The following is a 7,820-nucleotide window of genomic DNA, read 5'->3' on the forward strand; positions in this document are numbered from 1 at the left end:
AAAATAAAATAGAACCCATTAAGATAGATACCCTAGGCATTAATGAGCCAAAATGAGTGGCAATCATTAATCATAGAATCATATGATTTACTATCCCAGGAATGATAAAGAGAAATGATGTAGCTCCCATCACCAAAATGAATGAGTCAATATATATCCGAAGAACAATACTGTCAGTCATAGGTGAATAGCAGCTATATGCCTACAAGAAAAAGCTATTAATCTGACTATTATTCAAATGTATGCACCAACCGCTAAAGTCAAAGACAAAGAAACCAAAGATTTCTTCCAATGATTCAGTCTGAAAATGATCAAACATGCAGTCAACATTCATTGATAATTACTGTGACTAGAATGAGAGAGGCAGAAACAAAGAGGAAGGATGGGTAGTTGAAAAATGTCCTCATATTAGAAACAATGCTGGAGATAACATGCTAGAATTTTACAAGATTGCTGCCTTTTTCATTGTATATTTGTTTTTTCCCCACCAGTATAGATGGATATTATGCATGTGAACCTCTCCAGATGATGAAACACACAGGATTCAAATCAACTACATCTGTGGATAGAGACCATGTAAAAGCTCGATATCTTGAGTCAAAACAAGGTCAGGAATAAATGGTGGAACCAACCATCAATGGTTCATATGAAAGTTGAAGCTGATGGTGAAGATAATTAAAACAAGTCCATAGGAAACAAAATATGACCTTGAGTATATCCTATTTGATCTTTCATACCAGTTCAGTCATAGGTTTGACACGTTGAACTAACGACAGAATGGTATAAAGGACATCTTACATAGAGAAGGCAGAGGATCATTAAAAAGACAGAAAAGAAAGTAAAGATCAAAATGGCTGTCAGAAGAAACTCTGAAGCATGCTTTTAAATGTAGAGTAGATAAAGAAAAAAGAATAAATGATGAAGTAAAATAGCTGAACAGAAATTTTCAAAGGGTAGCTTGAGAAGATAAGTAAAGTATCATGAACCGTGCAAAGATCTGGAGTTAAAAAACCAAAAGCTAAAATAGGGTAATTCTCAAGCTAAAAAATAATAAATAACTGAAAAATACATTCAAGTCTCGGTTGCATATTGAAAGGTTCAATGGACAAAATGGAGTCCTGGGATTAGAACTTGACTGCTTATCACAAAATCAGTGGTTCAAACCCAGCAGTTGCTCCTCAGAAACCTTACATAGGGTGACTGTCAGCCAGAACTGACTCAGCAGGACTTAACAGCAACAACATGGACAAAATATTGAATGGTGCAGGAAAAAGAAAAAGAAAATGGAAGAAATACACAGAGTCACTGTACCAAAAAGACCTGGTCAGTGTTCAATCATGATCAAGAATCAATGGTTTGGAAGAAATAATTCTAATCTGTACTGTGAATTGATAGAATACCAACTGAAATGTTTCTGCAAACCAGTGTAGTGCTGGAGATGCTTAAACAATGATGTCAAAAAAGTGGGAAGATTGCTACCTGGTCATTTATTGGAAGAGGTCCATATGTATGCCCTTTCCAAAGAAATATTATCCAACATAATATGAAAATTATCATTAATACCACATGCAAGTTAAATGTTGCTGGAGATCATTTTTAAAAAATGGTTTCAGCGGAGTAAATGGGATGTATTGTGATGTTACATTGAGGAGACTGCAATCACTGAGATAAAACGGAGTTTGCATGAATTTTTGAATATAGAAGTGATGTTCTACACGGCAATCCTTCATCCGATTCATAATTACAAGTTAAGTAAAAAGTATAACAGTGTTTGTAGGAAAACATAGACAGTAAACTGTCAGTATTTCAAGTCAGATCCAGAAAAGGACATGGAACAAATGATATTATTGCCATTATCAGATGAGTCTTGGGCAGAAATATATTTACTTGTGTTTTATTGATTATATAAAGGCACTAGACTGTGTGGCCACACCAAACTATGAATAATATTGTGAAGAACCGGAATTCCAGCACTTGTTCATAAAACAAGAGCTAGCCATGCAATGAGAACAAGGGGATGTTGAGTGTTTTAAAATCAGGAAAGGTGTGGATGACAGTGGTGGTCTTTCCTTATATTTATTCAATCTGTAAACAGAGCAAGTGATCTGAAAAGGTGGACTATGTGAAGAATTCAGTATCAGGATTGGAAGACAACTCATTAGCAACCTGTAATATGTGAATGACACATCATAGTTTGCTAAAAGCTAAGAGGACTTGAAGCACTTACTTATGAAATTCAGACTACACCCTTCATTTTGGATTACGACTCAGAATAAAGACAGCAAATATCTTCACAACTGGACCAAAAAACAACATCATGATGAATGGAGAAAGATTGAAGTTGTCAAGGATTTAATTGTTCTTGGATCCACAAACAACAGCCGTGGAAGCAGCACTCAAAAACTCAAAAGATGTATTGCATTGGCAAATCTGCAAAAGGTCTCTTTGAAGAGTTAAAAAGCATGGTATTTTCAATGGGCTCATATGCTTCTGAAAGCTGTATAATGAATAAGGAAAATCCAAGAGAATTGATGCCTTCGAAATACATTGTTAAGGAAGAATATTGAATATACTGTGGACTGGTAGAGAAAAATGAACAGATGTGCCCTAGAAGAAGTAAAGCCACATTACTCCTTAATGTGATGATGGTGACAGTTACCTCACATACTTTGCTCATGTTATCAGGAGGGATGAGTCTCTGGAGAAGGACATCATGGTTAAAAAAGTAGAGACTCAGCATAAAAGATCCTCAAGGAGGGTGATAGTCACAGTGGCTACAACAGTGAGCTCAAACATTGACAGATTGTGAAGTCAGTATAGAACCTTACGTTCTGTTGTACATAGGGTTACTAGAAGTCCAAACTGACTTACTAGCAGCTAACAACAGTATTTGCAATAAGACCCTCTTCTTCTATGATCCAAATAGCATATTATACATACATTTAATTTTGAAGCTGTGGTTTATTAAATATAACAGGAAATAATTAAGTACAAATTTCCTCTTATTAGGCAAAATCTAAAGGGTTGAACATACCCTCATCATATATTACTTTAACTTTGAAAAAGGCACTATATAATACATGCTCATAATTTCAATCTTCCAACAGTTTTGAGGTCTCAACTGTAAGTCTCTTTCCATCTCAGAGGATCATACTTTCCTTAAAAGTCAGTAACTGATATACACTATAATTTAATGCATATTTAAGTGTATATATAGATATATGAAGGAGCTCTTATAGTGTAGTGCTTACAAATCGAGCTGCTAAGCTCAAGGTCAGCAGTTCAAAACTACTAGCTGTTCTGTGGGAGAAAGATGAGGCTTTCTGCTCCCGTAAAGATTTACAGCCTCAGAATCTCTATGCAGGGTCACTATGAGTCAGAACCGACTCCATGATACTTAACAACAACAATAGATATCTGAGGAGTCCTGGTATGGCACTGTGTGTTAATGAGTCAGACTGCAAAGCTGTTTCAACTGAAAGGTCAACGGTTCAAGCTCACCAGCTATTCCTCAGAAACCCTATACAAGGTAGCTATGGGTCAGAATCGACTAGATGGCACTTAACAAAAACAACAATAGATATATGAAGAAACGTGGTGTGGCACTGTAGATCAGCACTGGTCTGTTAACCACAAGGTAGTGGTTCAAATCCACCAGCTACTCCTTGGAAACCCTGTATAGGTACTATGATTCAGAACTGACTCGACAGCACTTAACAACATAGATATATGAGGAACCCTTGTGGCACAGGGAGTTAAGCCCTGGGCTAAACAAAAGTTTGGTGCTTGGAACCCACCAGTTGCTCCTTTGGAAAGAAGATGAGGCAATCTACTTCTATACAGATTTACAGCCTTGAAAACGCAATGAAATAGTTCTGTTCTCATATACAGGTCACTATGAGTTCCAATGAAATTAATGGCAGTGGTTATACCAATATAAATCCCCTCCTGTACTTCTATACTTTTTTTTCATTTTTCACTTAATAAAAGATCTTAGAGATTGGAGAGTTTGCACTATTACTTCTTATATATCTTCCACCATAGGGCCAAACAAAAGGTCCCAAATAAATGAGTAAATTAGTGTTCATGTACTTGTATGTATAATCTACATTTATTCAATCAAATATGTATTTTCTACATATTCCAAAATTATAAAAATAATAATGTGAGCTTTATAAATGGCGTCTAACAATTTATGCAAAATCTGAAACAAAGGTCCTAGGAGACAAGTTGACAGTTGTTAAGAAATTCAAATTTAAAATGACTTAAATCTGAAAATTATTATGTAAATTTATAAGAAACATAATAGAATAGCATTGTAATAACTGAGGAGACTAAATTAGTATTATACAGACAATTTCAGAGGAGAGCTCAGAAACATGGAAGTTTAACACTATACATAGAAGACTGAGAATATAATAGAATATATGAGGCTTTCAAATGTTTATAGACACATGTAATAAACATATAGAGTTCTGGTGTGGTGTTATGGGTTAATGCACTGGACTGTAAAGTCAGTTTGAACTGCAAGGTTGGTGGTTCAAATTTACCAGCTGCTCCAGGGGAACCCTATACAGGGACACTATGGGTTGGAATCGATTCAATGAAACTTAACAACAACAACAATAAAAGTATAAAACATGAAATTATAAATGTTATAAAATTGTCGTGTCTGAGCATCTAAATAACATGTGATAATTACCACTAATCTATATTATGATATTTTAATTCAACTGAAATGGAGTCATATATTGCTTATAAATTGAAGCATAAATAATAGTTAAAACAGATTAAAAGAGGTAAACTTCAACCGGGTAAAGAATGCAGACTCATACAGCCTAGAGAATAATTTCTTAAAGAGGGAATTTTGCTACAATCTCTGCTAGCGTAGTGGTTACGAATCAGGGTGTGAACCGCAAGGTCAGCAGTTTGAAACTACCAGCTGTTCCGCGGGACAAAGATGAGGTTTTCTGCTCCCGTAAAGATTTACAGCCTCAGAAACCCTGTACAGGGTGGCTATGAGTCGGAGCCGACTCCATGATACATAATCAATACCACCACCACCTTCAGATAGAGATTACACATGAAAAGATAAGTCTAAGTCAGGGAACTGGTTAGCTAAAACAGCTGAAAAGTCTTTTAATGTCAAGGAATCTACTGCATTTAATTTGTGTATAAACAAAATATTTCAAACCTGCTGCCTTCCAGCTGATTCCAAGTTGTAGTGAGCCTATAGACTAGAGTAGAGCTGTTTCTTAGAGTTTCTAAGACTGTAAATCTTTACAGGGACAGACGACCTCAACTTTCTCCAGTAGAATGACTAAGGGTTTGAACCATCAACTTTGCAGTTAGCAGCTCAACGTTCAAGCTACTACTACACCAGTGGGGCTATTTATGATGACTACAGATTTATTAAATACATTTGCTGACATAGGGGACAACAGATTGATATGAACATAGCAAAAGAGGACTGAATTCCACTTCCCATAAGACTTCTCAGTAAAGATGGGAGCTGTGATACGCATGAGATCAATAGTTTATATTAACATCTGGGCTGAACACTCTATTTCCTGAGAAATACTGACAATCAGATTTGTTATCATAAAAATGCATATAGTATATAATCAATACCAGATAAATTTGAATTCTGATTCATGACATAAAATCCATTTAATAATATAAGTCTATGTAAATGGTCATATAGAAATGTGGACTGAAAGCAAAGAAAAAAAAAATTTAGAAAGCATAATGGTCTGAAAATATTACATTAAAAAACAGAAAATAAACACACATGAAAGGTTATAGTACTAATGAGTTGAAATGATAAATATAAATAATTAACTCCTCAGAGATATGTGAGAAAATATAATGCAATGTGAGTTTCAAACCAAAAAGTCACTGCAATCGTGTCTATTATGAATTATAGTTATTTTATGTATAACTTTTGTTGTGTCACTGATGGTTAATACGTTGGACTGCAAAGTTGGTTTGAACCTCAAGGTGGGCAGTTAAAGCTCACCAGCTGCTCCTCGAAAACCCTATACAGGGTCACTATGGATCAGAACCAACAGGACGGCACTTAACAAAACAAATGTAGAGTTCTCAAGACTATAAATACTTATTTAACCTTTTCTTCCTCCCATGAATTGGCTAGTGGGTTTGAACTACTGATCTTTTGGTTAGCATTCTAGTACATAACTAACTACAGCACTTGTTGCTGTTAGATGTCATCAACTCAGTTCTACTCACAGCAACCTTATGTACAACAGAAAAAAAGAAAAAAAAAACACTGCCCCGATCTGCACCAACCTCACACTATTTGATATGCTTGAGCCCATTGATGCTGCCACTGTGCTAATCCATCTCCTTGGGGGTTCTTCCTCTTTTTGGCTGACCTTCCACTTTACTAAGCAGGATATCCTACTTCAGGACTGGTCACTGAGAGATGAGACTGCCCATCTTGATTTCTAAGAAACCTTCTGGTTGGACTTCTTTCAATACAGATTTCTATGTTCTTCTGGCAACCCATAGTACTTTTAATATTCCTTTCCAACACAGTAAGTCAAATGCATCAGTTCTCCTATGGTCTTCCTTAGTCATAGTCCAACTTTCATATGTATATGAGGCTATTGAAAATATCATGCTTTCAGTCAGGTGTATCTTCGTCCTCAAATTGACATCTTTCTTTGCTCTTGAACACTTACCTTAAAGAGGGCTTGTGCAGCAGATTTTCCAAATGCAATACGTCATTTGATTTCTGACTGCTGTTTCCCTGAGTGTTACGTAGCCAAGCAAAATGAAGTGTTTGACAACGTCCATCTTTTCTCCATTTATCATGATGTTATTTATGGGTTTGTTGGTGAGGATTTTTGTTTTCTTTATACTGAGATGCAACTATGATGATATGCCAATATAATCTGTTGAAAATTAATTAACATGTATGAGCAATAATTATAAAAGAAACAGATGGGAAATTAACTTCATAGAGATTTGTTGTTGTTGTTAAATGTCGTCAAGTCGGTTCCAACCCATAACGACCCTGTATAAGATTTCTGAGGAGCAGCTGGTGAGCTTGAACCACCGACCTTACAGTTCAAACTGCTTTTCAGTCTGGCACATTAGGGGTCTAATCTATCAGTCAATTGTAGTGAGTTTATTTATTTGAAGCATGTTAAAATATCTCACAAATACCTCAACAATTTACGCTACCTGGTATAATTTATATATACAAAATATGAGCTATAGTTAGTGAGTTTTAAAGTGTTCCGGGTATAACAAATATGTGGCACCGTGGGTTAATGCACTGGGCTGCAAAGTCAGTTTGAACTGCAAAGTAGGTGTTTTGATGGCACTTAACAACAACAGTGAATTATTATGAGATACCACATGACAAGCACCCTAAGTTGTCGATCAAAAACATGACTTATCACACCATAAATGCCTGTATGTACTGTGGCAATCTGTCCTTAATCTAAAATGGAGTATAGCAAATAACAATCAGACACATCGGAAGGAACTACATAAGCAGTTCTTTTTCGATTCACATTTAAGACCTCATGAAGATGTCTTTTCCAGTACCCGAGCCAGAAAAACCTAGACCCTAGTTCACAAGTAGATCTATACTGGATGTGACCTGTCTAACACAGCAGGCCTGCTAATAGGTGACCTTAAGGTATAGTGGTAAAGAAAAACCTACCTTTGCTAGACTTTTGTGCGATAATACTAGTTGTTCACATTTCCTGTAAATGGAAATGGTTCAGCTTAAGCTATATGTTGTTTTTCTTGTTGTTAAATTGGTTCCAAATCATAGCATCCCTGTA

The sequence above is a fragment of the Chrysochloris asiatica genome, unplaced genomic scaffold, assembly GCF_000296735.1.
Source record: "Chrysochloris asiatica unplaced genomic scaffold, ChrAsi1.0 scaffold00421, whole genome shotgun sequence".
NCBI classification, from domain to species: Eukaryota; Metazoa; Chordata; class Mammalia; order Afrosoricida; family Chrysochloridae; genus Chrysochloris; species Chrysochloris asiatica.